Genomic DNA, 27,172 nt, shown 5'->3' on the forward strand with positions numbered 1-27,172 from the left:
TCTTCTAGACAGATTAGTCCCTCACCTAGAGCAATGAACTAGTGTTATTCTTATCCCCACAATACTGCTGGGTCTGAGAGGAGTGGCCACCTACTGAGCTAATGGCATCTTTTCTAGCAAGGATATGTGAATGGATCATGTGTAATCAAGTAGCCTGACAAGCAGATATCGATACTTAAAGCCGAGAATCTGGACCACTTGGCTACAAACCAAATAGTTCTGTGAACTTGGAGGAACCTCCATATTGGCAGAAAAATCTGAAAACCTAGAAAAATTACATTGGGGGATTAAGCCCCCCTCCAACAAGAGAGCATTGCACAGACAATGCACTTTCCACGTTCTCATCCATCAGACAAATCATTGAAGCAGCAGGGCTGTGGGGTGATCAGCAGGTAGGGCTAGCTGGTGGTGCTAAAGCTGTGGACAGGTTGGGGAGGCTGCTGGGCGCCTGAGAGAGGGCAGCCTGGTGCAGCTTCCTGTCTCACCACTGCATAAAATTAAGGAGATGGGGTGGGGGTAGAGTGCCTGGGATGGAGGGAAGGGAAGCAACTCCACCACAACCACCTTCATCTACTTGTCTGGCAACCAAAAGGCCACAAGTTGCAGGGAGCAACCATGGCTTGCCTGGAAGTGAAGATGGCCCAGAGTTTATTGGGCTCCCTCCTGTGGGATTTCCAAAGGCCACTGAGTCCAAAAGATGGCTTGCCATCGTGGTGCCTTCAGGCAAGCCTGGAGTTTCCTGGGCAGGAGGTAGGACAGGAGCAACCATTGAAATTAGGGCCTTTTCCCATATGTGCCCCAGAGGATGCTCCAATCAGGAGAGAAACAACTATTTGTGGTCCCTGGCCCCAAGGACCACCTGACCTCAACCATAGCCAGGGCTTTTTTGGTCCTGGCTCCGGCCTGGTGGAACTCTTGTCTATTGAGACCAGGGCCCGGCAAGACTTGTTATCGTTTCGCCGGTCCTGTAAGATGGAAATGTTCCTCCAGGCATATGGTTGAGGCTGGGCTTGGCCTCCTCCAGCCGATAAGAGGAAAAAATGGAAGATCTGAACCCTCCCTTTTAGGGTTGTCCACCATCCTGCTTCTAAATGAGCATATATTGACAGCTGCCATCTAGTTATTACATGCTGCTTGTATGTTATGTTATGGTAATGTTTTTAAAATGTTTTTTGTTGTTTTATATTATATATAAATTATATGATAGATTTGAACTTGTTGTAATCTGCCCTGAGCTCGCTAGCAGGGAGGGCAGAATAAAAATCTAAAGTAAATAAAATAAATAAATAATATGGGGGGAGCAGAGAGCCCAGCGTGGCTCCCTGCAATCCCCTCACAACTTCTGTGGTGGGGGCCCCCTTTCCATATATCCAATTCTCAACATGTCCCCATCTGTGGAGTATTAAATCCAGATACAGATAAAACAGATCTTTCTACAAACCTGTGAACAGCCCCATGGTTGCAGAAAAATCTGAAAACTAAAAAATACATGGAAATGTAAACCCGCCCCCCCCATGATAAAGCTCCTGTACCTTTAAGAAATGAATACTTTCAGTGGCTATTGCTAGGCAACCACAGCACTATTGTTGTTCATTAGTTTCTATCAATAAAAGGTAAGAAGAGGGAGCCTATTTTGAACTTTTTGAGGGAGGACTCATAGGTCTGGGCTAGGAAGCAACTAGGGGTGTGCAATTCGGGTATATGATACCCGAAACAACCTGTTTCAGGTTGTTTCGGGTTCTCCCGAAACGTTTCAGAAAACCCGAAACGTTTCGGGTAATCCGAAACAGCGATTTCCGAAAGGTTTCGGGTTGTTTCAGGTTTTTCAATGGGAAAATGCCTCCGTCTTCCCGGACGCCTGGGGGAGGCATTTCCCCACCGAATCAAGCCAAAATTGGTGGGGACCTTCCTCTAACTCCTCTTTAACAACCCCCCAAGTTTCAGACCGATTGGACTTTGGGGGGCCATGTTATGGCCCCCCAAACCAGGTCCCCTTATCCTCGCCTAAAAAAGGGAAACGTGAACGTATTTTTAGCTTGCTGCTGCTAATCTTCTTCATTATTTCCTATGGGGAAAAATGAAGAGGCAGGCTTGTCTTGCCAGGGGTGGCATTTTGCATGCAAAATGCCCCCCAACCCTCAGGGGCCCTTTTCCCACCTTTTCTCCCACCCCCCACCAAGGCTCAGCCTGCTCCCACTTGGGGGGGGCATTTCATGGCCTCCCCAAGTAGGTGCTCTTTTCTCTACTACTTACAGCTGGGGGAGGCTTGTCTTGCCAGGGGTGGCATTTTGCATGCAAAATGCCCCCCAACCCTCAGGGGCCCTTCTCCCACCTCTACTCCCACCCCCCACCAAGGATCAGTCAGCTCCCACTTGGGGGGGCATTTCATGGCCTCCCCAAGTAGGTGCTCTCAGCCCCCAAAGTCCACCCCCTACAGCCCCACACAACCCCAATTCCCCCCCAGCTGCCACACACAGACCCAAATCCCCACATTAGCCCCTCACAGACCCAAATCCACCCCCAGCAGCCCTACACCCATAACTCCAAGAACAGGCTGGCAAAGGCCAGCCCTCTCCCTTTGTTCCCTATGCTGGGAACTTCTAAACTCTATTTCCCTGGGCAATTCTGCACAGCCCATGGGTGCCACAATGGTGGGCACCCTTCTGAGTGCCAGCTTGTCCCTGTGAAAGAGCACCTGAACCACAGACACCCTCCCTCAAATTCCCCCACCACCTACAGCCAACCCCATTGTTCCCTATGATGGGAACCAACTGCACAACAAAGAATAAAACACGAACAACACAAAATAAAGTTTTTAAAAAATTATTTTCTCCCTTTCAAAGTACAAGTAGGCAAAGCATTATGACACATTACACCAGCAGTCCCCCACACAGAAAAATTAACACAACTCACTTAACATCAGAGAATTACAAAAACACAATTCCTGTCAAAAACACTTTATTTCTTGAACAGCTTTACGTTACACAGCAGGGGGGCACACCAAAGGGCATTCCAGCATTCCACCTCACAAAAATAACACAACTCACTTAACATCAGAGAATCACAAAAACACAATTCCTGTCAAAAGCACAATTTCTTGAACAGCTTTAGGTTACACAGCAGGGGGGCACACCAAAGGGCATGGCAGCAGTATCTTACACAAAAATAACACAACTCACTTCACATTAAAGAATCATCCCAAAAAATTGCTGTCAAAAGCACTTTATTTCTTTAACTGCTTTAGGTTACACAGTAGGAAGGCACAACAGGGCATGAAAGCAGTGTACTACACAAAAATAACACAACTCACTTCACATCAGAGAGTCACCCAAACACAATTGCTGTCAAAAACGGTGAAGTGGGTTGTATTATTTTGTGTAGTACACTGCTATCATGCCTTGTTATGCCCTCCTACTGTGTAACCTAAAGCAGTTAAAGAAATAAAGTGTTTTTGACAGGAATTGTGCTTTTGTGATTCTCTGATGTTAAGTGAGAGTTGTGTTATTTTTCTGTGTGGGGGACTGCTGGTGTAATGTGTCATAATGCTTTGCCTACTTGTACTTTGAAAGGGAGAAAATATTTTTTAAAAAACTTTATTTTGTGTTGTTCGTGTTTTATTCTTTGTTGTGCAGTTGGTTCCCATCATAGGGAACAATGGGGAGGCTGGCCAGCCTCCTCTGTAGGTGGTGGGGGTGTCAGGGGGTGGTTGTCTGTGTGTCAGGTCAGGTGCTCTTTCCCAGAGACAAGCTGGCAGTCAGAAGTTTGCCCACCATTATGGCACCCCTGGGTTGTGCGGAATTGCCCTGGGAAAGAGAGTTTAGAAGTTCCCAGCATAGGGAACAAAAGGGGAGGGCTGGCCAGCCTGTTCCTGGGGTTATGGGTGTGGGGCTGCTGGGGGTGGATTTGGGTCTGTGAGGGGCTAATGTGGGGATTTGGGTCTGTGTGTGGCAGCTGGGGGGGAATTGGGGTTGTGTGGGGCTGTAAGGGGTGGACTTTGGGGGCTGAGAGCACCTACTTGGGGAGGCCATGAAATGCCCCCCCAAGTGGGAGCAGGCTGAGCCTTGGTGGGGGGTGGGAGGAAAGGTGGGAGAAGGGCCCCTGAGGGTTGGGGGGCATTTTGCATGCAAAATGCCACCCCTGGCAAGACAAGCCTGCCTCTTCATTTTTTCCCCATAGGAAATAATGAAGAAGATTAGCAGCAGCAAGCTAAAAATACGTTCACGTTTCCCTTTTTTAGGCGAGGATAAGGGGACCTGGTTTGGGGGGCCATAACATGGCCCCCCAAAGTCCAATCGGTCTGAAACTTGGGGGGTTGTTAGAGAGGAGTTAGAGGAAGGTCCCCACCAATTTTGGCTTGATTCGGTGGGGAAATGCCTCCCCCAGGCGTCCGGGAAGACGGAGGCATTTTCCCATTGAAAAACCCGAAACAACCCGAAACAATACCAAACTGCTAAACCCGAAACGGCTTGCCGTTTCGGATTTAGCTGTTGCCGAAACAAATTCTTGTTTCAGGTATACCCGAAACGAGAATCCCGAAACAGAGTGGCTTTGCACACCCCTAGAAGCAACTTCCAAACAGCTAGCTGCTTTGTGTTTTAATGATTTGCCCAAGCCTGGCTTCTGTCCAACAGCAACCATCCCACAAAAGCCACTGTTGTGTTGTGGTTAAAGTTTCAGGCTAGGATTTGGAGATTTAAGGTTTGAATCACCACTCTGCTGTGGAAGTTCACTGGGTGACCAAGTCACATACTCAACCTAATCTACCTCTGAGGTTTTGTCAGGATAAAATGACAATGATGTGTGCTGCTTTGGGTCCCCATTGTGGAGAGAGGATCAGGGTATAAATAAAGTAAATAATAAATATAGGCCTAGGGGCAAATAAAATGAAGGCTGGTTGATGACTCTGAAGGAGAGCAAGGAGAAGTGTGGGTAAGTGGGTTGCTGGGAGAAGGAAAAGCCTAAGAATGGATGATAATTCAAATTTTAATAGTACATTCCGTTTAAAAAATCTTCTACAGTCAAAATATTTGTGTAGGGCATGGAATTAGGTAGAAATAGGAGAGATTCTGGTTCATTAGTGGAGATCCAGACTTTGTTGTAGTTGCCTTGCTTGTCCATGCCTAGAGATGTAAATTGCCTGAATTTCAAAGCTGCAAAATAACAACAACAACATTCAATTTATATACCGCCCTTCAGGGTGACTTAACACCCACTCAGAGCGGTTTACAAAGTATGCCATTATTATTCCCACAACACCCTGTGAGGTGGGTGGGGCTGAGAGAGCTCCAGAGAACTGTGATTATCCCAAGGTCACCCAGCTGGCTTCAAGTGGAGGAGTGGGGAATCAACCCTGGTTCTCCAGATTAGAGTCCCACGCTCTTAACCACTACACCAAACTGGCTCTCAAAGGGTTTTTTTTCCTCATTGATTTTTAAAATAGAAAAATTTGAGGAAAGATTAAATAAGCAGGATCTTAACAGGATCTAAATTTATTTTACTACTTTTAGAATATGTATAGCTTATCAGAATTTGCTTGAATAAAATTCATGTTTTTTTTAAAATACATACTCCAAAGAAAAACATTCCCATTGTTCGAAATGAAAAAACAAGCTTCACCTAAGTGACCAAAACATCTTATTACCACTTTTTTTTAAAAAAGAAAACAATAAAAAGTAGAAAAATAGAAGCGAAATAATATTATCCATTGTGTTAACAGTACGCACTGGAAGCAATTGATTCCCTTTCTCAAATTGCTACAGGTTGCTGGAAAAAAGCCTATTATATAAGTTATTCATATAATTATGCTTTGCCTGTGATTCAGAGTTAATGGGAGCAGATGCATGGCATTCTGATAAATACTTAGGAATCTTACACATTCTCCAGCTCTGTCTTCAGACTAATCAAGACCAATAACTTCCTATCCCTGCTTAACTGCATGTAAATGAAAACATAGTCTGTTTTTATGATAGTTGTTGTTTTTTGTTAACGGAAACCTGTGTAGTGGTTAGAGTAGACTAAGACAAGGGGGTGCTATTGTGTTGATGGTATGATGTCATTTCTGAGGCTTCCATATTTGCCCAGGAAATGTCATGCTATTGACATGATAGCTGCTTTTGCATTATTTTCCCCATCAGCCTAACAAGTGGTGGTGGTTGGGGGCTCAAGAACTGACAACTCTATTGTGATACTGGGCCAGTCAGTCTCTCTTAATCTACTCTGAGCTCATTGGACAAAGTGTGGGATAAAAATGCACTAAATGGAAAACAAACCATGAAGTAAATAATCCTTCCTCGAAATCTATAACATCAACCTTCTTCCCTTTGTTCTTGCTCTGCTTCTGCAAAAATGGAAATACTCCCCAATGACAGTCCCTCAGGAAAGGGCTATTAACGGGGATATAAGGTGGATGAGATACAAAATAGCAGTGATGCATGGTGGATTATTCCTTTAACTAATCAAATTCTCTTTGGCCAGCAAAATATCTGCACTCTTCTGTTTACTCGATGCTATGTAATATACACAGGGACTTCATCTTATTCTGGATTTGAACTTGTCTTCCTGCTGCCTCTGTAATTATAGAAGGGAGTTCTCAGCAATGTATTCATTGTTTTTATTTATCATTCTGTATTTTCACAGAGGCCAACTAGGCCTAAATATTTCTTCCGTAGCAGAGCCTGCAGCCCAGATATACAGTTCAATCTTCCTCTGTATGTTTCCTCGGGTAAAATTTCTTAACCCTCTCCAATTCATTCCTAGGGTGGAGTTGAATGTCTGCTTGCTCACCTTTGGGTTCTGTTGGATTGTAACATAATCATTTCAGCAATATTGTTTTAAATCTTCTCTTATCTGGGGCTGTTAGTGAGGAATTTTCCCTCAGTATGTAGTTGGCTGCTGGGACTGTTGGAATGTAACAAGAGAAAAGCAGGAGTATGTGACCAAGCAAAATTCTTAGTGGACGGGGGTGGGGGGGTAGAGTCAAGCAGCTTAATGGGCTATAGAAGTTGTAATACGGGTGGATGGGTATAGCAATGCAGATCTGAAGATGAGACTGTTCTCCTCAGACAGGTGGGCACATAGTCTCAGAAAGGTGAAGAGATCCAGGCCTGGGGAAGAGGGGGTGTTATTGAGTGAAATCATAACCCTCTAAGAATAGCTAAGGAAGCCCATTGCCAGAGGCCCAGTTTCCCTGTAATTTGAGCACCGTCTTTGGTGACCTTGGGCTAGCCCACACATTCAGCCTAAAATATCTGACTGGCTGAGGATATAAAATGCAGGTGGAGAGAATGATGCAAGCCACCTTGAGCTCTTTCAATGAACAATGGGAGGAAAAATGTAAATAACTATGTGATGATATATTAAATATAAAACCTGTATCATGTCATTTAAATATGCTTAAATACTTCCATCTTGAAGTTTTCCCCTAATTGGTATTAGTTCAGAATCTGAACACTAGAGTAATGTTTACTTTTATCTCAGTGAGCTTAAGCCATTGTATGGATTGAAACCAGCTTCCCTACACTTTCATATGTTAGCTTATTTTTTGATTTGATATACAGATTTCTAAATATGGACCAGTTTCTTTCGTATGTTGCAGAAGATAGAAGTGTCTGAAGTAAGAACGAGGGTTTGGGAGATTCACATAGCCTTTTATATAGAAACCACGTGACAGTGTAGACCACTAATGACCTTGGTATCCTTCTGAACTGTCTGGTGGCTAGACTGATTTCTGTCCTTTCTGAAAGAATGGTTTCAGAAGGTAGAGCTAGGAGGCCATCAGTATCCTCTATCACATACTTTTAAACATTTAAGTGATTATCCAGGGGTGTAAGGTGAATTGTTTCTAACGTGCAGATAATACTTAGCTCTGCTTCATTTCGATCATGGTCCAAAGAAATTTTGGATTTGTTTAAGCAATGTCTGGATGTTGGAAGGAACTGCATCAGCATCAACAAACAGAAATTAAATCCAGATAAAGTTGCTATGAGTTGAGAGAAAAGCTGATTACGAACAGGAACTTGCACTAGACAGGGTTATAGACCCCCTCTCAGAGAGCAGACTCAGAGTTACATGCCTCATTGACATATAGTGCATAGGTGATAGAGATAATATATTTTTCCAGTTTAGTTTGGTTCATTAGCTGCAGTCCTTTTTGGAAAGGTAGACTTTGCCATAGTCCCACAAGTTTCATCGTAATGTCTAACTTGGACTGCTGTGAACACACTGTATATGGAGTTGTCTTTGATTGTTTAGAAGCTTCCAGTGTGAAAGTTGGGGTTATGAGCAACTGGCCACAGCAACATTACTCCCATCTTGTTTGCTAATGTGCTTCCAGGCCCATTTCAAAGTTTTAACCTTTAAAGGCCCTAATACAGCTTGGTTCCAAGGTACCTGATGGACCATCTCAAAAGTACCACTGATGTTCTAAAGTTGGCCGTAGACGCCTTATTGTCAGAGTAGTTCCTTCAATGAGAACCCTGGATGGCTTTCTAGGCAGCTGCCCCTGCTCTTTGGATTTTGTTCCGCTTTGCACTGTGGATAACTTCTAATTTAGTGGCCTTCTGCTACCAGTTGAAGACTTTTCTTTTATTGCAGGAGACCTTTTTATCTAAATCCTGTGCACAGTAGTTATAAGTTTAATACCTGTTATCTGTTAATTGTTATATGAATTATAATGTTGTAAGCTGCCTTGAATATTTTAATTAGAAGGGATAATAAATGTTCTAATTACATTTGTTTGGCATAGCTATAGCAAAGAATCTTGAGGAAATAAAGGGGGAACCAAAACACTATTTCACAAGCATGCCTTAAGTATTTAATTCATTCTAAAACAGCAAATATTTTTAAAGGTTTATTCAGTACTTCCATTTTTTTCTACTGGAAAAATATAAATGTTCTCAAAAATGGAATTTCCTCCCATTTTATTCTTTGTAGGCCTTTGCATAGTTCTACGAATGTGCAGATTTTGTCACCCCCAGTTTCTTTGGGTCATGATGGAAAGGAAACAAGTAGACATGAAAAGTGATTCAAATAATTTGACACAGGTATTTCTTTTAGATGGCACTATAGGGTCTCCATAGGTTGGAGGTGACTTGATGGCACATAACACACACATGACTTAGGTGCCTGTTGCCTAGAAATTTTCTATTCTTGGTCATTTGCTATAGATTAACTCATTAGAGACTCTTAAGTAAACAGACTCTGTGAAAGAGGCATATTACTTTTCAGGAGCTCTGGTGTTATCCAGCAAAAGTTAAGATAGGCCTTGACAAATTTTCTCTGGATCTAAGACCCAGCTCAAATATTCAGGAGCCTGTAACAAGTTCAATATTTTCATTGCCATGTGAGCCACATTGAGTAGGTCTCTGAAGAAGGAGCATTCATATTTACTAGAATTTTCTTAACGAACAAACTCTTGCACCACTTCTCAGGTACATACGTGTAAAACCAAACAATACAAATTAGTTTAGAACTTTGATCATTTTTCAAATATATACATGTAAACACTTAAAGAGGAGAGGTTTAACTGTGTACAAGAGGGAAAGATACATTTTCAGCAATATTGCTGTTTTGTAAATAATTGCTTTTTCATTTGGCCTCTCATGCACATGTCTGATAGTTTTTGAAATAAAGTGCCACTGGTCCAAAGCCTTTGTAGGATCAGATTTCATCACTGATGGGCCATTCATACCAGCTCAGCTTCACTTTCCAAAGAACATTGTCTTTTCTTTCCAATGGAGTAGTAAAGAAACTTGTCCATTGCAGCTGCTTTGTATTGTCCTATCACCCAGCTGCTGTATTATGCTTTATTTTTGTGGCTCACTAACAATTAAGCTATTAAATAATATTAATTTGTGTAACCATTTTAACTTGAAAAGGGATGGGTTAGTGGTCACGAATTTGTGGGTGCCCTGCTCAAAATCTGAACTGCTGCTTAAAGATAGAATTAAGGCAGGAAATGCAAGGGGTATAAAACAGTTTTTTTTAAAAAAAGAATGAAAATGTGAATTATAAATTAATTTGAAAAGTGGGCTGTAGTGAGAAGTCCCAAAGCTGTGGTATGAAAGGGGAAGTCTCTGGGTTCTACCTCAGTAACTTTAGGAACATCTGGATGCCATCTCTCAATTGGAGTGAACAGAAAATATCCAGTAGAGTTAATAACTGCACTTATATACCATTCTTCTAGACAGTTTAGTGCCCCACTCAGAGCAGTGAACAAAGTCAGTGTTGTTATCCCCGCAATACAGAGTGCTGATTTGTAGCCTGACCACTTAATCTTTGCTTCAGAAGATGATCCTTTTTCTGTGAGGTGCCCTTTAGGGGTGTGTGCTTCGGGTTTCCGATTAGGATAAAATGCCTGAATCGGACCCTATTTGTAAAGTTTCGGGATTCCTTAATCGAAGCCAGCATGGTGGCCCTGATTCGGAAATCTCAAATCAAAGCTTCCCTGAAGCATTTGGGTTGCTTCGGGAAGCTTTGGAGTAACTTTAAAGGGCCTTTCTCATGCCACTTGCAAGTGGTAGGTCCTTTTAAACTATCAGCTGGCAGGCAGCAGGGGGAATCGCCCTGTCACCTAACAGCTGATAGTTTAAAGGGCCTTTTCCTGCCTTTTGCAAGTGGCAGGTCCCTTTAAACTAACCCTAACCCTTTAAATGGCGCAAACCTCACAAACACCAGCCCCCCCCAACACCAGCCCCTCCCCACACTTACCTTGGCTCTTTGCTGGGGTGGTGGAGGCCGCGGCCCAGCAGCCGCGGCTCCGGTCTTCTCTGCTGCCCTGCTGGCCCTCGGCCTCCTCCCCCTCCTGCGAGGGGTGAGAAGGGTGTTTTTGGCCTCCTCTGTTGCTGTGTGGGCCCGCAGGGCAGCAGAGAAGGCCGAAAAGGGCCGTCCTGCCCATCAAATGGCCTCAGCGGCAGCAGCCATTTGAGGGGTGGGAAGGCCCTTTCCGGCCTCCTCTGCCACCATGCGGGCCCGCAGGGTGGTGGAGAAGGTCGGAGCTGCTGCTGCTTGGCCGCGGCCTCCACCACTCCAGCAGCAGAGCCAAGGTAAGTGGGGGGGCTGGAGCTGGGAGGGTGGGGGTGGGGGGCTGGGGCTGGGGTTTGTGAGGTTCCTGCCTTGCAAGCGGCAGGGCCTTTTAAACTATCAGATGGCAGGGAATAGGGGGGATCCACTGTCGCCTGCCAGCTGATAGTTTAAAGGGACATGCTTAAACTGCCCCTTTAACAGGCCAGATAAGTGGGTTGGAGGGGATGGGAGCTAAGTGGGGGGATGAAAAGTGGGGCGGGTGAGGGTACTGGGAGAAAATCCAGCCCCCTGAATCACTTTGGAATGCTTATAATCTTTACGGAGCATTCTGAAGCGATTCAAATACCCGAACCCGAAGCGGCTTGCCACTTTGGGTTTTGGGTATTTCTGAATGTTTTTCCTGCTTTGGGTCAACCCGAAGCAGGAAACCCGTATATTTTTGGGTTGCCCACCCCTCATGCTCCATAGAATCTCTTCTATGGAACTACTTCCATCAAAAATCCTCAGAAAAATGAGTTGATGTACTGCTTGCTTTGATTTTTTAAAAATACTCATATTTAAAACGTTTTTTAATTAGCTACAGTATGTCTCAAATATCTTTGTTGCAAAGAGCAAAATAGAAACCACTGAAACTGCAATCCAATGCACATTAACCCACAGCAGTAATTTTCAGTAAAAGGAGACTTGTTTCCAAGTAAACAGTGCATGGGATCTGAGATATACATGTCTCTTTAATCAAGGTCTTTAATTGAAACTTTTTATTACTTCATTTATAAACCTCTTTCCCCCCAAAGGGGACTGAAAACATCTTACATAATTCTTCCTTTTATCTTCCCGTGAGGTAGGTTAGGCTGAGTGTGTATGATGGACCCCAAGATCACCCAGCAAACCTCATGACAGAGTGGAAGTTTGAAGCTGGATCTTCCACAACCTTGTCTGACACTAACCACTACATACCATGCTGGTATTGTGTTCGCTTTTTAGTTATCTTGGAGTTGTGATAGGTCAGTGCGTGATTAGAAACTGATTTAAAATGTTATATAGACTGGTCCTGAATGACAAGCTACATGCTTCTCATTTACTTAGTTAAAAGAACCCCATCGATTATAATACTAAAATCTTGGACTATATAGGAAAATGTTCATTATTACTCCTCTCATCTCCACCTTAGACTAACATTTCAACCAATGTAGCATAGCAGGTAGAATGTGTGATTTGAATTGGGGAGGCTTGGAATGTGGAGGAAATCGTAATCAAATGTGTATACATTTTCCAAGTATTTAAAAAATTCAATAAAAACATACTCAACACAGTGAACAAAGAGCAGGGTCAATAGCAGTTAATTGGGGGTCTGCAACATAAAACAAAAGTCTGTACCTGCTTGCAAAAGACAGTGATAGAGGGAGACAGATGGATCTCCCTGGGGAGGGAGTTCCAAAGTGTTGGTGCCACAACTAAGGCCCTTTCTCAGGTTGCCACCTATCTATCCTCAGATGGTGAGGGCACCCAGAGCAAGGCCTCCAAAGATGACTGGAGTTGATGGGTATGTTCATGCAGGAGAAGGTGGTCCTTAAAGTATGCTGGCCTCAAGACATATAGAGCTTTAGAGGTCAAAACCAGCACCTTGAATTGGACCCAGAAGCTAATTGGGAGCCAGTGTAGATGAAATAAGACCAAAGTGATATGGTCCCTATGACCCACTCCAGCTAGCATTCTGGCCACAGTATTCTGTACCAAATATAGTTTCTGCAAGGGCAGCCCCAACTAGAGCAGTAACTGGTTAGCAAGCAACTAGGTTCCTTGTTGCACCTTGCCAAAACCAGTGCACTCAGGTTAAGGGGAGGTGGCTTTGGCTGTTTCAGTCCAGAAGCATGCACACATGTGAGAGGGAGGGAGGCTGAGTAATGCTGGTTGAAGGCAAGCGTGAGGTTTTTTTGCAGTGATCCACTTGAAAGTGCCTGGAGAAGTTTGCCTGTCTGTGAGGTACAGTCAGGCTGCATTAATACAGCAGGGAGGAGGGCTTTGCTTACTTTGTGGTGCTTGGGCTCTGTCACTACTTCCTTTTGCCTGTTTTGCTGCCCTGGTTGTGACTAGGGCTGTGCATGGGTGGGGAGATTCGTTATTCCTGCTTTGGGTTTACCCGAAGCGGGGAACCGATTTGGGATACCCCCAAATCCGAAGTGGCAAGCTGCTTTGGATTTGGGTTTTGGGAATCGCTTCGGTATGCTCCGTGAAGATTCGAAGCATACTGAAGCGAGGGGGGGACGCCCTACCACCACCCACCACCCTCCCTGGGGCAACCCCTCTACCCCCACCCCCCTGGGGAGACCCCTCCACCCCCACCCACTTACTTGGTGGTGGGAGGGTTATCAGCTGGGCGGTGGCAGCAAAAGGCAGCGCAGCCTGGAGCCAGCTGTTTCCTCTGCCGCTGCACTGCCGCCCGAGCCTGCAGAGTGGTGGGGAAGACTGGAGCCTCCTTCTCCGGCCCTTCCTGCCCCTCATATGGCCGTGGTGTGGCACACCGCAGCCATTTGAGGGGCAGGAAGCGCTGGAGGAGGCGGCTCTGGCCTTGCCCACCAGCCTGCAGGCTCAGGCAGCGGTGTGGCAGTGGAGCCGGCCCGGAGCCACTGCAGGGGAGGTGGGAGGGGGTTGATGTTTAAAGGGCCCCATCGCTGCTTGCAAGCCCCAAAGCTTAACAAGTGACCCAAATTGCTTCGGTATGCTTAGCTTCGGCATTCCCGAAGCGGGCCCAGCATACTGGCCCCACTTTGGGAATGCCGAGGCTTGCTGAATTGGGTCTGCTTTGGGTAACTTTACCCGAAGCAAAACCCGAATAGCACAGCCCTAGTTGTGATCCTTTGTTGACAGCAGCAGGGGATCGCCATTTTGGTTGCCATTTCAACCTGGCACCTGGGGTTGTTGAAGGCTGAATTAAGCACTTTTGCAAAACGTGGCCTGTAGTTAGAAAAGTTAGAAAAGTAAGCAATGTATTCTGTATCCTAGCTATATTATGGGCATAATAACAACACTGACTGTTCAGTGCTTTGAGTGGGGCATTGATCTGTCTAGAAGAGCAGTATATCAGCAGAGTTGTTAATGTATCATTTATGACTTGGCAGTATATACAGGAATTGTATTTAAGGTTTACATTAAGGTGTTATACCACACTGAGTGACTAAAACAATGACTAAAAAGCATTTCACTCACTCCAAAAGAGAAAAATATTTCATGGGAAAAAATTTTCAGTGATTTGTAAATTTATTAGTTCTTTCATTAGTTCTTTCTTTTTTGGAAAAATTGCAAGGGGAGGGAAGGAGTTCTGAATGGGAGGGGAACAGAACATCCCACCAAGTCCTTCACATTTCTAATGAGGAACAATTGGTATGAGTAAGATGGACACTGTTTTTAAAATGCACCTGCTATTTATAAAATAGATTAGATGTTGGTCTCATTTATCTCTGTACTATGCCACCAAATGTAGGATATTGTTGCAGCCATGCTGGAAATATCCAAGGAAATCAATAGTAGGCTGGCTGAGCTGAAAAAGGTTCTTGTTTGCAAACCCAAGCCCTTGAGTTGTCACCTTACTCATTGTGAAATCAAGGACATTATATGTATCTTGCTGCATCTTTTCTTCTATAGATCTATTTTGCAATAATCTATCAATTGAACGTTTGTCTCTCTCTTTCTAAAGAGGGCTTCCTGAAGATTTATTTTACTTCACTTATACCCTGCCTCACTGAGGACCCAGCATTCTCCTCTCCTCCATTTTCCCCTCACAACAACCCTGTGAGGTAGGTTAGGCTAAGTGTGTGTGAGTGGCCCAAGGTCACTCAGCTTCAGTGGCAGAGCAGGCAATAGAAACTGGGTCTCACAGATCCTATTCCATCACTCTAACCACTATGCAACACTGGCAATGGATTGCATATCTGATCCAGGTTTTTGTGTGTGTGGGGGGGAGTTATAAGCTATGTTACCACATGGTAGCAAACATCTGTCATCTTTTACTTGAATCATCCTTGTATGATCCCCCTTTGCCAAGCTTGGATTAATGGATTGAATCCAGTGCAGCACTGGCAACAAGTAGATGGGACCCTCAGAAGCCGGATTTCAGACCTCTGTAGGAGTGGGGAACTGAGAAAGTCTTCGAGTCTGTGGAAATATTGTGAACATCAGCTTGAATCCAGAATAAAACTGCAGTATGTTTTTGTCCCACCTTGTATGTTGATTGTCCTTTTGTTTCTCTATTCCATTGTGGATGTTTTTTATATACACCAAGGTTAAATAAGACTACAGGAATGAGTTGTATTTCAGGGCTATAAACACAGTTTATAAAATTGTTCCATATCCAAGATACTCAAAATGGCATTCACAGAGAGAGCTTTTGCACATTTGCCCAGTGTATTGTTATAATCTTCCTTACTTGTAACTAGTTTTTGTTTTGATCTTGTATGCTTTTTTGTGATGCAGTTGTCAGGTATTTAGTATAATACAAGACACTATAATGCACTGTTACAGAACCCTTTGCAATCTCTATAGTCTCAGCTGGTGCAGAATGCAGCAGTCTGTCTCCTTATGGGGTTTGTTTCCTGGGAATATATTATAGTGATGTAGTAGCTATGCTGGATCACCTTTTTCTGATCATGATTTAACGTGCTGGTGTTCATATTAACAGTCATGGCATTAATATAGTGTTTAAGGATATTCAAACCACTTACTTTGCCTTATCTCAGTAATCCTCTCAACCACCCTGTTAAAGCCAGTCCAGATTTCCTTGGAGGAAGTAGTTTATGCACCTTCTTCCTGTACCTCTTGTAAAGGTTCTGATGAGGACTGGGAGAACACTATTGAACAATATGCTACAAAGCTTCAGAGACTGTAGCAACCAGGGAGAATCGGACTAAATCATTCTACCTGCTTGGTGTGTTCCCTATTTTATGCCACAAAGTTCAGGAGGCATCCTTAACCCTCAGCTGTGGCTGCACAGGGTTGCTGGGGGAGGGTGGCAATGATCTTCTGATCATTTGTGAGTGAGTTTTGATCAAACAACTTCTAATAATCCCGTGTTGAAGATGCAAGAACTAAAACACAGAGTGGCTTGCCTAGAGTCACTAAGTGAGTTCATGGCTGCATTTGAGCCAAAGGCTGTTTCCACATGGGGATTTCTCTCCACACAAACACAGGAAGTGTCTGAACAGAGCTTCGATGATGTTAATTGTGAGCATAACTCGTGGGCCTCCCAGAGCTTTCATCTGGATCCTTTGATCTGGCTAACAGGAAAAACTGCTGGGTGGCTGTGGCTGCAGCACCCATGTAGATGCTCTATCTATAGTCAATACAGGGTGGGGGGTGGAGCTACATTCCATTCCATCTTCAAAATGGCATGTCCCTCCTCCAGCCTTTAATATGCTCTTTTCACCAGCTGAGCCTTGGTTCAGCTGGGAAGGAAAGGGAGTTTCAAGGAGGGGCTAGACAATCTCAGCATCTGCTTGTGCACAGAAAGTATGGTCGAGTGAGATAGAACTGGGTATGAAGAGACTACAGCCGTGAATGGTGGGAGGTTGTGGGGTGTGCTTCTAGAGTGGGTGCATTGCTTCTTGCATTCTTTAATATTCCATGCCACTTAGGCTGTTGTCATCTTGGGAGTTTCTCAATCTCTGTCCGTGCACTATATCCATTTATAGTTGATCTTAGTGCTTTGGCTGTTATATAACTGTGGAGCTCTTTCCTCCTGGAGACTGGCATGGGCTGATCAATATGTTATCAATTTTTTTCACTTAAAGTAGCTGTAGTTGATTTGGTTGTGGAATGGGCACTAACATTCGATTTGGTGTTCACTAGCTAGAAAACTAATACATTAATTGCTGCTGTTAATAAGACTGTCCTCACATGATTTAAAAATATCCAGGTGGAGTATAGCAGTCATGCTAATTTATGCATCAAGATGAAGTGTTGAGGTTCATTAACCAAAGTTCTTGAAACTTTTGTCTTGTTTTAAGTAAGTGGTAATGTTTAAGGTGCTTGACATTGCCTCTCTTCTTTCTGGTACAGTGCAGAAGTAGGCATTGTCTCAATATGACCTTGTAAGTGGGGAAACTTAAATCATTTAAGACCACTGTGTTTCTGCTGTAGCTAGAATATTGAACTCTGTGGCCTGTTAAAGAGGGTCGCACAAGGGAATTTTTTAATTTTAGTTTCTACAGCTGCACAAGGTTATAACTAGGTAGAGCAATTATTAATATGTGTGAGAGGTGTGTAGTAAGTTTACAAGTTTGTAAGAGTGCTGCTGAGGTCAAAGGAAAATGTTGGTTTCAAAAGATGCTCCCTCATGCACCTGTGGATCAGCTCCATCTACTATGGAAGACTGGGCACCTGTCCAGTACTACATCACATATTTTGATGTAGTACTTACCATTCAAGAAAATAACAAGGAAGAAATCACCTTTATACGTGTATTAACTGTTGCCAATTTTCATTGCACTAACTTTTTCATGTTATGTGGAACATGAAAATTTCCACTCTTCTAAATATTGATGTATTTTGTTTAAAGATATCTTCCATGTTTTTGCTAGTAGGGAGCATTCAAACCAGCTAATCAATTAATTAAAAATCATGCAAAACTGCATTAAAATGGCAATTAAACTATTGGAATACAGAGAGCAGCATTCAGTAGTAACTTCAGTTAGGAATGAGCAGCAGAATTCATTTTAACAATATAAGCATAATAACAGGAATATCCATGAACAGTTACATGACCAAATACACAAATGTGCACACTCACACAAATTAATGTCTTGCAGGGAGGTATTCCCTTTCTATTATCCCCAAATATAAAATTTATCTTTTTTTGGTCTACCACATTGTTAGTACTGTTTTCATACTATAGTTAACTAAAGTATTCTACTTTATTCTTTTCAGAGTTTAAAACTAGCATTGAGGCTACTTGTATCAACTATAGCCAAATATAGCTGTTTCTTTTAGAATTTGTATCTTTCAAAGGTTGGAGGGCTCATGCTCTATATATTTTTATAAAATCTGTAGAATCTGTTATGTCATACCTTGCTTACATCATTTTAGCTGTAGTTTAATAGAGATTTAATCAGCATATAGTCTGGTCGTTTGACTAGTCAAGTGTTCTTAAAGCATAATATGTCAGTTAAAGTGTGTTAACTACAAAAAAATTGAAGCGATGAACAACACAATTTGAGTCCAGTAGTACCTTAGACACCAACAGGATTTTCAGGGTATGACCATTTGGGGAGCAGAGGACCCTTCTTCAGCTTAGACTCTTGAAAGCTCATTCCCTGACAATCTTTTTGATCTCTAAGGTGCCACTGGACTCAAATCCTGGTGTTCTACAGCAGACCAACATGGCTATCCACCTGAAACAATGAAGTAGTGTTTAAAAAGTAACGAATTACAACTTTTAACAATGTTTGGTAAGATTTCTATAAATGAGTGATTCTCTGGACAGTTCTTCTCTTTGGCTTTTACCCTGGAACATCACATCCAGCATGTTGTTTCAATGCTTTAATACATGAAATTAAAACCACATTAAAAGCAAAGGAATGGCAACTATTAAACAGGGGCAGTTGTGCCAGTTTGTTGGAAATGCCTGCAGTTATAGCAAATGGCCATTAGGTCTTGACACTCTACTAGAACTGCAGCTAGCTAGCTTTTGCAGGGCATATCTCACTCTTAGCTTTTTTTAAATTCCATAATTGAAATTTTAAAAGTAAGCTGCCACCCACACAGTAGAATTCTTGACTTTGTGGAATATTTGGCAGTATACATGCGTATATAAAAAGAATCGCTGATATTTAATCATGGTCAAATAGGCAGTGAGTAATCAGGTAGCGTAACCAGGTAGAGTAATCAGGTACAGGTAGCCCTGTAGTGTATGACTTTTCAGCTGTCATTTCAGCTACCAGCACTCTGGGCAATGAGCTTAAATCAACCTCTTTTTAAATTTTAAACTTTCATTCTGTGTTTCTCTTTTCTGTTTAGGTCTTCGCCCCTCCCCAACAACTTGGCTGTAGAGTGGGACCTTTCCCACTTTGCTGATGACATCTTAGCTGGATCCATTGTGGGGAGGAGCAGCATCAGCAGTTCTGAGGGTGAGTAGAGGCTACCAGGGCTTGGGCCTGGAGTTTAGTGCCTCTCTTCCTCTTTCCTAGAAAAGTGGAACATTTTGTACTGGCAGTGTCTTTCCAACCTGTGTACTTAGGGCAAAATAAAATATTGTCACAATTTACAAGTGACGGATTCTCACTGTGTAGAAAAATATTTTGTGTGGAGAAAACACTTAGATTTGTCTTTTTGTCTTCTTCATCCCGACATCTACTAATTTGAGCCCCCTGCATGTAGCCCTAGATAGTTACCAAAAATTTTCTGTTAATCAAGAGGCGGAAATTAGTGTGATTCCATAGGAATCAAGTGCAGTTCTATTTTACATGTTTCCGAGTGACAAAATTGGAAGGAAAGATCATATTCAAAATATTGCTCTTGGATAAAACCAGCTGAATTTAATTATATTTCACCAAATTATCAAGTGAAGTATTTGCTCTGAAATGTAGTCATAACTGAAAATAATTTTAGAACTGCTCAGAACAATCTAGAGATCATATAACTAAATCTAAACTTTCTTGTTTAAGTAAAGGTTGCAGTGCTACTTGAGAAACATGAATAAACAAGGAACTTAAGAAATAGTGTCATGTGTCATCTTCAGTACTTCATTGAAAATCCCAGCTTCTCTCACAAGTTCTGCATTTGAGAGATCTTGCTTCTTATGACTGTTATAGCAGGTAAAAATACAGACAGATCTAAAGATAAAGTTTGGGCCAAATTCAGAAAATCTGAAATTATTACTTCATATAGAAAAGGGCTACATGAAAAAGGAATTATGGAGGACTAGATGTGTTAGAATCAATTGGTATAAATTGGATGACTCTTCAAGTAGTTCATTGTAGTGTTAAGGTAGAATAGTGCTTGATCAAACTGGGGTCATACACAAACCAGTTTCGCAGTAGTTCCACTGCTGTCGTTGCCTGGATGGATGCCTGGTCAGTCATTACTAGAATTAGAATGTTGCTCTATCATCCCCATACAGTTTTTTTAGCAGCCATCAGATAAACAGAATGGGCCATATAACATTCATACTTTTTTTAGCAGCCATCAGATAAACAGAATGGGCCATATAACATTCATACTTTAAAAGTGTAGTAGACATCAGCTGCCTCCTTAGGTACAATACAGAATTTTCCTGTTTGTTCATAGATCCAAATTCAGTAAGTTCAGCAGTCATGGGATAGAAGGACAGGTCCTCCTATGGATTATCAAATAATTCACAATGGTGAAAACCAAGGTAGCTACTACAGAAGGATTTTTCTAAATTTGTGACATGGCAAATGAATTACAACGTTATTAATTGTAAGGAGATGCACAGTGGATGAAATAAATCTTCACTTCATATGTATGCCGATGAGGTTTAAATTGTATGAAACTAAGAGGAAGAGAGAGCTCAATAGTTCCCATATTATTAGACCTTGGGTCACCCAGTGAAGTTGATGGGCAATATATTCAGGAGAGAAGTACTACTTATGAATAGTAAAATTGGTGGCTGTAGTAATGTCCACAAGCATAGATAACTCTAAGCAGCTCATGGAAGATAGGTACATCCATGGCTAACTGCCATGGTGACTAACGGAGCCCCCATAGTCAGAGGAAGCCTACCCCTATATATCAGTACTAGCTGGCAATATCAGGGGAAAGCCTTCACCTTGTTTGTTGGCTCGCCTTGGCTGCTGTATGAAAAAGGATGCTGAACTAGATGTACAAACTGGTCTGATGCAGCTGAGCAGCTCTTATGTTCCTGGGTGAGGAGGGGAGTTCCTTTCCTCATGCAGTGTTGCTAGAAGTGAAGGGTTAATTCTTAAATTCTAGCACTTCTTTGTACTGAGTGGTCCATTTGTTATGGCTGCTGCTCATAGTTTTCTGCAGGAAGTATACTTGATGCTCTTAACTCTGTGACATACAAGCATATTCCCTTACTCTCTCAGTATAGCAAATGCTACATTTACACTAGTTAGTAGTAAAAATCAAAGGAGCAACAGGGCTGTAAGTTGCAAATTAGAGTTGCAAGTTCAGGATTTGTTCAGCAAGCATAAAGTTACAGTAACAATGCATTTTTGTTGTTTTTGCAAAAGTCCACTTTGCAAGTGAACAAACTTGTAAATTCTGACCAAATTGAAGTTCAAAACAACTGTCTGCTTGATAATGCAAAAAAAAAAAATTAGACAGCTGATACTTTTTCTGTTGTTTAAGGCAAGTTAGTATGATGATGAATTCACAGACTTTGCATTCCAGTTTGCTATTTGGTATGAAATTAATTCATGAATATTTGAGTAAATAGGAGGCTTTCTTTAGGTGTGTATAGTGTGATTTATTTGTTCCATTTTTTACCCCACCTGTCTCCCCATTGGCGACCCCAAGTGGCTTATGTTGTTCTTTTATCCTCATAGGCCGAGAGCACATGACTGGCCCAAAGTCACCAAGCAAGCTTCCATGGCATAGTGGGGGTCTGAACCTGGGTGTCCCAATTAGTTTTGAACCTATAAACATTCATCTATTGGAGAGATTGCTATAGTGTTTCAAATGCGAAAAGTTACCCTTGAGTTTTGAGTGACAAAACAAAACTCTTCAAGTGCTTAAAAATATTTTGTTTCAATTGAATTATTTCATAGACACTTTATTTTAAATCTTTGTATTGTTGAAATGTTTTAGTGTTTGATGTTTGCTGCTTGGGGATGGAAAGTCACCATAGAAATGTTTTAAATAATTTAGAAAAATCAGTGACTGCTTGCAGCAGTCTACTATGTTTTGGTATGTGTTTTGGATATGCCTAATGTTAATCTACTTTGTGCAGTATCATTTGTATATATTAATTGTTCTGCTCAGGGCACCATAACTTTTTAACATTGTTATCCTTTCTCTGATGGGGTATGTGTATATAATATATAAAATCTTCCTGTAATATCTGCATAACCGTAACTTGTGCAAATCCTTTCACAGCTATGAGAGCTTGAAACTTGTGTTAAGAAAAACATATAGCCAGGACTAATTGATACAGAAGACATCCTGTGGTATACTTGCACCCCTGGGTTCCATATTAGTTTAAGTAAAACTTTGAACATGATTTAATGGATGGCACTAGCTGAAGTGGATGTTGCTTGATACTAGTGAAAAAATAGTGCACACAGTGATATTACAGAAATGGTTGGAATGATAATCAAAGCAAGTCTATTCAAAAGTAAATCTAATTCTCTTCAGTAGAGCAGACTTCCAGGAAAGAGTCTTTAGGGATTGCAGCTAATTTAAGTGAAGATGAAGATGCACTGTTCCTTATTTTTTCATATTGCTGAATCCCAGTTTGGAGTAGAAAACTGCACTTGTTCCATAGGGTAGTAGATATTTTTGAAGATAGCAGTATTTGCAGAATAGCAGTATGTGGTAAAAATCTGACACATTGAAGCATCATAATTGGGTAAGCATGCATAGGAAAAGATCTTAAATCTGTTGATTAAAGTGCTGGGCTACTAGACTTGTGCAGAGGAGTTTTTGTTTATTTTTTTTGTTAATTCCAAAAGGATTGTTTTGTTATTAAGTTGTTTAGTCTGGTTTTGTTTCATTTCTGTTTTGCTGTTTCCCTTTGGTTTCAGTGAAAGACCCCATGCATATATACCTTCTTTAGTCTGTACTTTTGTGGCTTTTAGTCCAAATTAGGCAAAACTCTCTGGGGAATTGTAGCACTCCCTTGGAACATCCTCATCCCCAGATTTCCTACAGATACAATAAAGGGATAGCAGGAGAACTTTGAGATAGATTTGATTTGACAAGGGATAAATACATTTTGCAGACAATTAGGAGAGTGCCGATAGCAAAGGTATTGCACGGCATATTTGCCTATTTGATATAGCAGGAAAGGCATTGTGAGAAGATTGGAAGGCAAAGTTCTACTCCATATCTTGCAGGATTGGAATAGTTCATGCGTGTATGTAATCATAGTGGCTAAACTTTCAGTCAGTCAAGAAAGTCCAGAGCCACTCTGAAATTAGTAGAGTCTGAGAGAGCAAGGCTGAAATAAGAAAGAAACAGAACAAAACAGGAAATCATAGGGTTTTTTTCATTATAGACTGTTTAGATGGAGAATTTGTTTTCATATTATGATATTCATAAATCACCTATTTTCATCATTAATAATGAAAGAATTGCACAGATCCTTGCTGCCTCATACTTTCTGCATGGTGATATTCCCAAAAGGGGATTGTGGCCAGATGCGACTTTTTTTCCCCTATTTATGATTGATATAAAGTGTGGTCTTTCAGCTATGCAGTTCAAATAGCTTTCTGTTTTCTATATTGGTCTCACATGGAAGTTGTTAATGATTGGACGTGGACCTTTTGAGCAAATTGTAAAGCTTCAGTTGGCAACAGCAAATTCAGCTGATGTGTTGATTACAGGGAGCAGAAAGAGTATGGCACACTTGTCCTTGGTAGTAGTCATTTTAATTCTTGATTTGAGGCCTATCTGTCCATATACTTAATCACAGGCTTTAATATATCAATGTTCCTGTTAAAAATTACTACCTTTGAGAGTTTGTGGCAAGTCATAGTTAAAAATTCTTGACTAATCTGGTTCCTGAATATGAGTTTATTGATATTCATGAAATGAACAAGTTGAGACTAGCTTTTGTGGGTTTGTAGGGATTATACGCTTCAAATTTTATAGTTTGTATTGAATATCCATATGATAAATATGCATGAACATAGGCTTTTGGGCATGCGTGCTTTTAGAAATGTAATAATAAATGTATTGATCTAGATATGTAGGCTATAAATCTGCTGGCAGTTTGGTCCCATGCCATGTTCTGAAGGCACATGAAGCAAGCAGTGCTGAAGGTAAGTGCTTTGGTAGGGCTTTGCCTGTGCAAACTGCCTTGGATTCTGTAGAAGAAAGGTTGGATTATAGATGTAATTAAGTATTAGCAACAGTTCAGAACAGGAGGTTCAGTTTATTCAGTTCATTCTTAGAGTCGATCTAGACATTTCAAAAATTGTAGCTCTCTTTGAAATCACAGTCCAATATTTTCCCAATAAGATCTTGAACATAAAAGCATGTGATGTGATTTTTATTGAAATTTTTATAGCCCTGCTTCATAGCTTTCACAGTTTGTAAAACAGGGTAGCCACAAGTCTGTTGTATCTTCCAGTTCCATCTTCAACGAATTAGCAGTGAGACATGCTGTCCTTGAAGAGGCATGAAAACTACCAGAAGTGTGAAGCCTGATAACGCATTGTCTGGATCTAGCTGCAGAAATCTTTCATCTCTTTCATTGTGGTATAGATTCTACAGCTAGATCTGTACTATAGAACACTCATCATAAAACACAAAGAGCTCATCATAGTGCCTGCGGATGCATTTAGTTACCTTGTTGCATACACTTACTCTGTGTGTGTGTGCTATTAAATCTAGAGCTGACTAAATCTTGCACTGTTTGATTTTGATCATACAGTAACTATTCAGCCCAGTACACACTATACCATATGGATGGCATTATTTTTCTTGGGTATTTTGAATATATTGGCTTTACAGAGCTGAGTATTAAGAGAATGTAGTATTCTGCTCTGCAGTTACTAAGTTCCTGTTTTGACCTTTGCATATATCTTCATCATACATAAAACTCATTAAATCAGTTACCTTGAACAGAACAAAGATAGTGTAATGGACTTCACAAAATGAGACGTTTAGATCTTGTAAACTTCTAATTTACTTGCTAGCAGTGGGAACTGATGGGGAATGTCATTTGCACATACCAAATAACTTACTTCAGGCTTCAAACTTTGAGCTTCTGCCAGATAACTTGGGAGATTTTCCATTTTTGTTTAGCTTCTGTTAAATTAGTGCTGGTTGATAGTTAGCACAGATGGGTGTGTACATATGGAAGAATGTAACCTGTTATGTCAGTGTTGGTATGTGAGGACATGCCTTTTACTTGACCTGTGTAAGTAAGGCCCATAATTTTTCAGACTTGTCTCAACAGGAAAAGCTTTACTAAAGGAGTTTACTGCTTCCAAAAAGTAAAAATTTCTAAAATTACTAATTTGAGATACTTTAATAATTATCATTCTGTAGCTAGTGGGATGACTTCTTTCTAAAGTCTTTAAACCAGATGAATAGAATATTGATAAAGCAAAAAACAAACAGTACAGATGTACCTGCTCAAATATACCTGCTCAAATATATCTCAAGAAACTTTTAATTCCAGTTTTAAATAAATGGTTTCCATTTTTCCATAAATAGTTTTCTCACTTGACCTAACAATGTATTGATGTTATCCCAAGAAGATTATAACATGATTACATCATCTCTGGTTTGCTAGGATTTAGTAATAGTCAGTAGATAGAAGCCAACAGTAGATTTCAGTATAGTCCTATACAGATACTCCAGTCTACGCCTGTTGAAATTAATAGGCTTAGACTGAGGTAACTGTGTAGGATTACACTGTTAGTTTTTTATAGTGGTTATAATGGTTTTAATGGAGGGTCAGACCTGTGAAAGAGCCTTAGTTATCTTTATCTTTTCCTCCCAGAACTCTTTATACATGCGCTATAAGGAATGTTGCAGGATTTCTGTTGCTGAATAAATAAATCAGTTGTGTGGCAGTAGTTGAACACATTCTTGTAGAGCCACTGAATATGCATGAGTCAGTAAACTGCTGCCAATCTTAACTTTTTACTTGTGCATACATAATATCAGTATATCTAATTCTCAGCATAGCCCCATCTGTGGATACTTAAATCCAGAGACTGAAACCATGAACAGACAAAACAGCTCTTTCTACAACCCTGAAAAAAGCCCCAGATTTGCAGAAAAATCTGGAATCTAGGGAAAAACCCTGGGGGTTAAAATGCCACAAAATAATAGAAGTGGCTGTAGCTTTAAGAAACAAATACCCTCAGCGGCCTCTGGTAAGCAACCACAACAATATTGCCAGTTTAAGCCTTGGTTTCTATCCATAAAAGTCGGTGGGGGGGCAGGGAGTGTGAACCCTTTTCAGGGAAGACCCAGCAGGACCAGGCAGTCAGCAACCACTCGCAACTTGCATGGCTCATCCAGGCTTGGCTACTTACTACTGTTCAATAGCAGCCATCATAAAAAGGTTAGTGTAGTGGTTAGAGTTTCAGAGTTGGATCTGAGAGATCCAGGTTCAAATCCTTGCTGTGCCGTTGAATCTTACTACGTGACCTTGGACCAGTCACGCATTCTCAGCTTAACCTACTTCACGGGGTTGTTGTGAAAATAAAATGGAGGAGAATGATATAAGCTATTTTGGGTCCCTGTGGAGAAATGTGGGTTATAAATGAAGTAAATGATATTGCTGAAGATGTGGGAGCAGATAAAAGGTTGGGTGGTGGGTGGGTGGAAAGCAAGAAAAGAGGAAAGTATATGGGGGCTGACAGGAGGAGGGAAAGAAGAAATACTGTGTGGAGTGGGAATATAAGGGAAAGTGAGGTTACCCCTCCTCCAAGTTCTTGTGGCTACCCCATGGTGCACCTAGGCCTGGTTGCCAGCTCTGCACAAATTTGCCAGTTTTCCTGGCTGCCAGGAGGAGGGAAAACTGAAGACAAGGGGGCAGATAAATATAGGTTGTCTGGTGGATAAGAAGGAGAGAAGGAACCTAGAAATTGGAAGACACTGTGGGGCTTTCAGTGAAAGGAAAGAGGAATTTGTGAGGTAGGGGAAATGAGATGACCCCCACAAATCCTTGCAGCTAATTTGTGACATTCATGTACTATAATTTTATATGCATAAGCTTTTATAACAGTGACGTGTGAGAAATGACATCCTTAAGTATAACTTAGCGGCTGTTTTCAGATGTGCTTCTTAGCAATACTTTGAAATTAGCATTTTCACAATTTTATGCTACAGTATTTGCATAGTCTTGTAAATGAAATTTAAGGAATAGGGTGCTTTGTTTGGCCGACCAGTTGACTTGAAGTGGCAATACAGGATGAATTGGCAGGCAAAGGATCCTGTATATATTGTGAACCATGTACACAAATCTGCATGCACAACCCAGAAGTACAGCAGA

The 27,172-nt window shown here is 41.5% G+C and overlaps 1 protein-coding gene across 3 annotated transcripts in view; it reads left to right on the top strand.

Annotated features, from left to right (window-relative positions):
• Nucleotides 1-27,172, top strand: part of CRIM1 (cysteine rich transmembrane BMP regulator 1) — a 232,441-nt gene that overhangs the window by 55,079 nt on the left and 150,190 nt on the right. Inside the window, exon 1 of one of the 3 annotated variants that reach the window (XM_054976648.1) lies at nt 19,068-19,139. The exons of the other annotated variants lie outside the window; for them this stretch is intronic. The gene's annotated coding sequence lies outside the window, so the exon portion shown is untranslated. Of the gene's footprint in view, nt 1-19,067; nt 19,140-27,172 lie in introns of those variants that run through there. 3 annotated transcript variants of the gene reach the window in all.

This window comes from Eublepharis macularius, chromosome 1 (genome assembly GCF_028583425.1).
Source record: "Eublepharis macularius isolate TG4126 chromosome 1, MPM_Emac_v1.0, whole genome shotgun sequence".
Classification (NCBI taxonomy): Eukaryota; Metazoa; Chordata; class Lepidosauria; order Squamata; family Eublepharidae; genus Eublepharis; species Eublepharis macularius.